Source organism: Electrona antarctica (genome assembly GCF_951216825.1).
Source record: "Electrona antarctica genome assembly, chromosome: 7".
Taxonomy (NCBI): Eukaryota; Metazoa; Chordata; class Actinopteri; order Myctophiformes; family Myctophidae; genus Electrona; species Electrona antarctica.
The window spans coordinates 55,300,989-55,308,962 of record NC_136812.1 but is presented as its reverse complement, the minus strand read 5'-3'; positions in this window follow the sequence as shown (position 1 = coordinate 55,308,962).

Below are 7,974 nucleotides of genomic sequence, written 5' to 3'. Positions count from 1 at the left end.
TAGTGTTCCAACTGAGCTTCTGAATGTAAACAGTGAAATTGGCTCAGAGTATAAAAACACAGACTTAAGAAAAACAGATAGTACAAATAAAGGAAGGAAATGTAGATCAAAGTTCAGAGTATGTTTTCACTTACTGTGAACCAAAGTGCAGCTTTACAAGCAAATGCAGAGTCAGACCGCTACCCAGAGTGTGTCTGAAACTGATCACCCTATATAGGGTTGGAAGAGCTTTTTCAAAAATGAAGGGAGGAGCTAAGAGATCAAGTGAGCTGTTATTGATAGCCCAATTGATTTCAATTAGTCCTAGTCTCTTTGTTCAGATTCAGAAATACAATCTGATAGTGTTCCAACTGAGCTTCTGAATGTAAACAGTGAAATTGGCTCAGAGTATAAAAACACAGACTTAAGAAAAACAGATAGTACAAATAAAGGAAGGAAATGTAGATCAAAGTTCAGAGTATGTTTTCACTTACTGTGAACCAAAGTGCAGCTTTACAAGCAAATGCAGAGTCAGACCGCTACCCAGAGTGTGTCTGAAACTGATCACCCTATATAGAGTTGGAAGAGCTTTTTCAAAAATGAAGGGAGGAGCTAAGAGATCAAGTGAGCTGTTATTGATAGCCCAATTGATTTCAATTAGTCCTAGTCTCTTTGTTCAGATTCAGAAATACAATCTGATAGTGTTCCAACTGAGCTTCTGAATGTAAACAGTGAAATTGGCTCAGAGTATAAAAACACAGACTTAAGAAAAACAGATAGTACAAATAAAGGAAGGAAATGTAGATCAAAGTTCAGAGTATGTTTTCACTTACTGTGAACCAAAGTGCAGCTTTACAAGCAAATGCAGAGTCAGACCGCTACCCAGAGTGTGTCTGAAACTGATCACCCTATATAGGGTTGGAAGAGCTTTTTCAAAAATGAAGGGAGGAGCTAAGAGATCAAGTGAGCTGTTATTGATAGCCCAATTGATTTCAATTAGTCCTAGTCTCTTTGTTCAGATTCAGAAATACAATCTGATAGTGTTCCAACTGAGCTTCTGAATGTAAACAGTGAAATTGGCTCAGAGTATAAAAACACAGACTTAAGAAAAACAGATAGTACAAATAAAGGAAGGAAATGTAGATCAAAGTTCAGAGTATGTTTTCACTTACTGTGAACCAAAGTGCAGCTTTACAAGCAAATGCAGAGTCAGACCGCTACCCAGAGTGTGTCTGAAACTGATCACCCTATATAGGGTTGGAAGAGCTTTTTCAAAAATGAAGGGAGGAGCTAAGAGATCAAGTGAGCTGTTATTGATAGCCCAATTGATTTCAATTAGTCCTAGTCTCTTTGTTCAGATTCAGAAATACAATCTGATAGTGTTCCAACTGAGCTTCTGAATGTAAACAGTGAAATTGGCTCAGAGTATAAAAACACAGACTTAAGAAAAACAGATAGTACAAATAAAGGAAGGAAATGTAGATCAAAGTTCAGAGTATGTTTTCACTTACTGTGAACCAAAGTGCAGCTTTACAAGCAAATGCAGAGTCAGACCGCTACCCAGAGTGTGTCTGAAACTGATCACCCTATATAGGGTTGGAAGAGCTTTTTCAAAAATGAAGGGAGGAGCTAAGAGATCAAGTGAGCTGTTATTGATAGCCCAATTGATTTCAACTAGTCCTAGTCTCTTTGTTCAGATTCAGAAATACAATCTGATAGTGTTCCAACTGAGCTTCTGAATGTAAACAGTGAAATTGGCTCAGAGTATAAAAACACAGACTTAAGAAAAACAGATAGTACAAATAAAGGAAGGAAATGTAGATCAAAGTTCAGAGTATGTTTTCACTTACTGTGAACCAAAGTGCAGCTTTACAAGCAAATGCAGAGTCAGACCGCTACCCAGAGTGTGTCTGAAACTGATCACCCTATATAGGGTTGGAAGAGCTTTTTCAAAAATGAAGGGAGGAGCTAAGAGATCAAGTGAGCTGTTATTGATAGCCCAATTGATTTCAACTAGTCCTAGTCTCTTTGTTCAGATTCAGAAATACAATCTGATAGTGTTCCAACTGAGCTTCTGAATGTAAACAGTGAAATTGGCTCAGAGTATAAAAACACAGACTTAAGAAAAACAGATAGTACAAATAAAGGAAGGAAATGTAGATCAAAGTTCAGAGTATGTTTTCACTTACTGTGAACCAAAGTGCAGCTTTACAAGCAAATGCAGAGTCAGACCGCTACCCAGAGTGTGTCTGAAACTGATCACCCTATATAGGGTTGGAAGAGCTTTTTCAAAAATGAAGGGAGGAGCTAAGAGATCAAGTGAGCTGTTATTGATAGCCCAATTGATTTCAACTAGTCCTAGTCTCTTTGTTCAGATTCAGAAATACAATCTGATAGTGTTCCAACTGAGCTTCTGAATGTAAACAGTGAAATTGGCTCAGAGTATAAAAACACAGACTTAAGAAAAACAGATAGTACAAATAAAGGAAGGAAATGTAGATCAAAGTTCAGAGTATGTTTTCACTTACTGTGAACCAAAGTGCAGCTTTACAAGCAAATGCAGAGTCAGACCGCTACCCAGAGTGTGTCTGAAACTGATCACCCTATATAGGGTTGGAAGAGCTTTTTCAAAAATGAAGGGAGGAGCTAAGAGATCAAGTGAGCTGTTATTGATAGCCCAATTGATTTCAACTAGTCCTAGTCTCTTTGTTCAGATTCAGAAATACAATCTGATAGTGTTCCAACTGAGCTTCTGAATGTAAACAGTGAAATTGGCTCAGAGTATAAAAACACAGACTTAAGAAAAACAGATAGTACAAATAAAGGAAGGAAATGTAGATCAAAGTTCAGAGTATGTTTTCACTTACTGTGAACCAAAGTGCAGCTTTACAAGCAAATGCAGAGTCAGACCGCTACCCAGAGTGTGTCTGAAACTGATCACCCTATATAGGGTTGGAAGAGCTTTTTCAAAAATGAAGGGAGGAGCTAAGAGATCAAGTGAGCTGTTATTGATAGCCCAATTGATTTCAATTAGTCCTAGTCTCTTTGTTCAGATTCAGAAATACAATCTGATAGTGTTCCAACTGAGCTTCTGAATGTAAACAGTGAAATTGGCTCAGAGTATAAAAACACAGACTTAAGAAAAACAGATAGTACAAATAAAGGAAGGAAATGTAGATCAAAGTTCAGAGTATGTTTTCACTTACTGTGAACCAAAGTGCAGCTTTACAAGCAAATGCAGAGTCAGACCGCTACCGTTGTTGTTCAGTGCGTAGATGAGTGAGAGTCTTAGGCAACTTAATCAGCATTTCTGAATTACAGAGGCGACCCTCGGGTGCAGGTGATGCTCGCAGCACCAACCCATCGTCCTCCGCAGCCTGTAGATCCATAGGATCACCCTGGCCATCCACACTCTCTGTAGGAGAAGAATGTGGCTCAGCCACCATTAGCCCTACTCCCCTCACATGAAATTCCTTCAACATGTTAACGTGACAGACACGGCTCTTACGCCTCCTGTCAGGAGTTCCAATCACATAGTTCGTGTCGCTGATTTTTTCCAGAACCATAAAAGGACCTGAAAACCGGGCTGATAGAGCAGAGCCCTGAACAGGCAGTAAGGCTAGGACTTGATCACCTGCCTTAAAGATGCGTTTAACCGCAACTTTATCATGACGCCTCTTCATGTCTGTCTGAGAAGCCTTCAGCCATTCTCTAGCCAGAGAACACGCTTTCTCGAGCCGACCTTTAAGTTTGTTAACAAAGTCTAACACATTGGTGTCAGGAGTCACGTCAGCGGCCATCAGCTTGTCCTTCAGGACCTTAAGGGGGCCGCGGACCGTATGTCCGAACACCAACTCATTAGGAGCAAACCCTAGAGATTCCTGTACTGCGTCACGAGCCGCAAACAACACAAATGGAATCCCGTCATCCCAGCTTCTTTTAGCCTCAAAGCAGTATTTACGCAACATGGATTTCAATGTCTGATGCCACCGTTCTAGCGCCCCCTGAGACTCCGGGTGATAGGCACTTGAGATCACATGGTGGACAGACAGTGTTTCCATCACTTGCTTAAATACTTTTGACAAGAAATTAGTACCCTGATCCGTTTGGATAACCTTGCAAAAGCCCCACGTAGTAAAGAACCTGGTTAGAGCTTTTAACACTGAGGTGGCAGTTATGTTGCGCAGAGGAATAGCTTCGGGAAATCTAGTAGCAGCACACATAATAGTCAGTAGATACTGATTCCCAGCCTTCGTACGAGGCAAAGGCCCCACACAATCCACAATAACCTTTTCAAATGGTTCTCCAACGGCAGGAATCGGACAGAGCGGCACAGCAGGAATGGTTTGGTTAGGTTTGCCCGTCAGCTGACAGATCGCACAAGTGCGACAATATTGGGAAACACTTTGTTTCAGCCCCGGCCAAAAGAAGTGTTTTAGGATTCGGGAATATGTTTTTGTAATTCCCAAATGCCCCGCCCAATCATGATCGTGAGCTAACGAGAGAACCTGCTGTCGGTATGCAGTGGGGACCACAATTTGGACCACTGCGCTCCAATCTGATTCCTGTTCACCATTTGGACACCATTTGCGCATTAACAACCCTTGGTCACTAAAGTAGCCCGTGCCCTTTGTTTTAATTTCCTCTTGGCTCAACACAGCCGCTAGACATTTCTTCAATGTGGAATCCTTATCTTGTGCTTGGATAAGGCTTTCCCTGGTTACAGGCAAAATCAAATGATTTTTCCCACCCTCAATTACCTCCCTCCCCCTGGCATTAACACTCTGCAGTTGTGTCAACGCTTCAGGAGCGGCAGACAACATTTTGTCACTTGCGAGAGCGTGCATGACAATAGAGTCAGCTAAATCAGAATCCTTCCCCGCTTTACGTGACTGTGCACGGGTGATCACACAAGCTGGAAAAGCCTTAGGATATTTCATACACAGGGTGTCGTTGGCAGTAACACATTCCACCATAGGACAGTTTATCACTTCCAACACAGGATGATATCGCAGTTTCCCACCTGCGATATCATTCCCCATGATAAATGAAATCCCCTCAATTGGTAATTCATCACGCACCGCCACATTAAAGTACCCAGAGACCAGAGCAGAATGTACATACAGCGTGTGCAAGGGCACAGAAATATATCCCATATCCATCCCTCGTATCACTACACTCGACCCGCAGGCCGTATCTCCATTCAAAGGCAGTACACCCGCTAGTATAACACTTTGTTGAGCCCCAGTGTCCCTCAGCATGCGTACCGCAGTGCGCTCAACAGAATGCTGTGCCACCGATACTTCGCCATCCAATACAAACGGATCATAACTGGCGTCAGGACCAGAACGTGCACCCACAAAAGCATTTCCCACATTTCTGATCAATCCCATACTCTTGGTACCATTGTGATCTTGCCGTTGTTTTGCTCTGCACTGGGCGATCAAATGCCCCACCTTTTTGCAATAATGACAAGTGCGATCCTCCCTCTGTTTAGCACCACCCCGCTCAGGCGAACGCTGAGTCTGTGCGTAATTACGCGCATCACCAGATTTGCGAGCTTTGTTTATACTTGACTCTGGAGCATGAAACACATTCTTATGCGTCAGAACAAACTCATCAGCGAAGATAGCAGCATCCCCCAATGACGCCACCCTCTGTTCATTCAAGTGCATGCATATACTGTCGGGCAAGCCCCTTTTAAACTCTTCCATCAACAGCAGTGCGCGCAGTGATTTACAATCCGTTACTTTGCTTGCCGCGCACCACCTGTCGAACAGAGCCTCTTTCTCCCGAGCGAACTCGACAAAAGTTTGGCTAGCATTTTTAGTATGCTGCCTAAACTGCTGACGATACGCTTCGGGGACTTTTTCAAATGCCCGTAGAATGCTTGCTTTTACAGTGTCATAATTCATACTATCCTGAACAGAGAGCGCGGCCATGACCTCCTGTGCTTTACCCAGCAGTTTACACTGGAGCAAAATGGACCAAACGTCCTTGGGCCAAGCGAGAGCAGTAGCCACACGCTCAAATGCATTAAAGTACGAATCCACCTCAGACTCACGAAAAATGGGGACTAATCCAATATGCCGTGTAATGTCAAATCTTGACGTACCTGGTGTGTCACCGAGACTGGGACCGGACCGTTGCTGGGGTGCCTGTTGACCTGTAGATGACCCTGTAGCTGCTGTGATCAAACTTGCCTTTTCCCTCTCCCATTCCAACTCCATCTGCCGTATGCGGATTTCCTTATCCACATTCATTTTTGTGATTTTCAATTGGAACTCTCTTTCATGTTCCCTCTCTCGTTCTCGTTCTTTCTTTTTCATGCGCGCTATGCGCACCTTTACCTGAGAACCTTCCAATACGGACTTAGTAGACCCAGCTGAACCCGAGGAGGATCCCGAACCCAGGCGCGGTCGTGGGGGGGTCGAGAGAGTTCTTAGACCTCACCACCGGAGGCAGTCCCACCGGGGGTGCCGTGCCCTTGTCCTCCCCCTTTTCGGACCCATCAACCCCACTACCTCCTATGGCCCCGTCGGTCCCCCCTACAAATGCAGTTGTAAGCCCATCCGCTTTTAACTCTTCGGCAGGGAACTGAGGCAAGCTAGTTGGGACATCAGGAACCAACCCAGGAATGATCAGGACACCCATCTCCACCAGTCTCGTGAACACCAGGTCTTTGATTTTAGCTTTGGCATCCCCACTTTTTACCGTGATCCTATAGTGCTCCGCAATTTTTATCAAGTCCTCTTTACGACAAATGTCAAACTCACCTATGGAGGGATCGGCCACGAACGCATTGAGATCAAAGGTTGCCATCTCCACTGCCTTATTAAAGTAGCGTAAACAACAACAAATTCACTCAGCCAGCCGTTTTCCAGAGCCCCCAATTGTTACGTTTCCTTCATATATCTAGGGGTACTTCAAGGACGCAACAAGGCTGGCAAGTGAACTGTCGTTTATTCACAGTGCTTCAATAAGGTATATTCAATAGACAGAAGGTATATAGGCAATCAATACAATAGTATGAATATATATAAACAATATGGGGATATATATATATATATATATAGCTATAACCTTCTATCTAGACAACCTGTACGGACTAATAACGATAATTTCTGGGTTTCCAACCAACTTAAATATAGGGGCTGAGCCCTCTACTCGAGCCACGTCGAGTTACAAGTGTTATTTAAATTATATAAAGAGAACAAAAGGCTGTATGGGGAAACCCAGGGAAACAAACAAAAAAAGACTATACCTATCCTAGATGCAAAAGAACCTTCTATCTAATCCTAACCAACAAAAGGAAAAGAATGGTCACAAATGATCAACCTATTTAAACTCTCTACTCTACCTAATGCTCAACAAAATAATGACTGTTACAACAAGCAAGCTCCCATACTCCTGTAAATTATACCATACCACTTAAATCAATGTGCGTATAATTACTTGTAACATCACCACAGTGAGACAGGCAAGAGATATATATATAAACACTCAGGAACCTCCACACAGGTATGTGGAGACCCTAGTGTTGACTTTTTACAAAGGTGTCGCTTCACAGCTCCCCTGGACAGTATGCTCTCAGTATGGCAGACTGAGTCATACTGCCAACGAGCTGGCATCACAGCTGCTCTTAAGTAGTCTTCCTCTGGCTGGCCTTCTGATGATGATAGGCTCCCGTTGACGAGGTGGGCAGGTGGAAGGTAAGTCTCCGCCTCCGAGCACCAGCCAGACCTGTGACTGAGAACTGCAATCAGCACTCCATACTATGCCATATCACTATATACTATAATATCCCTATGTATCAATATAATCACCGTATAACATAATATATATATATATATATATATATATATATAAATACCCCTTGTATAATATACAATATATAGAAATATGTCACGGTCTCATATATAATACATATAAATATACCATCCTCGAGTATGTAACAGTCTTGTTTCCATTCGGTTTCAATTCATAATCATGACA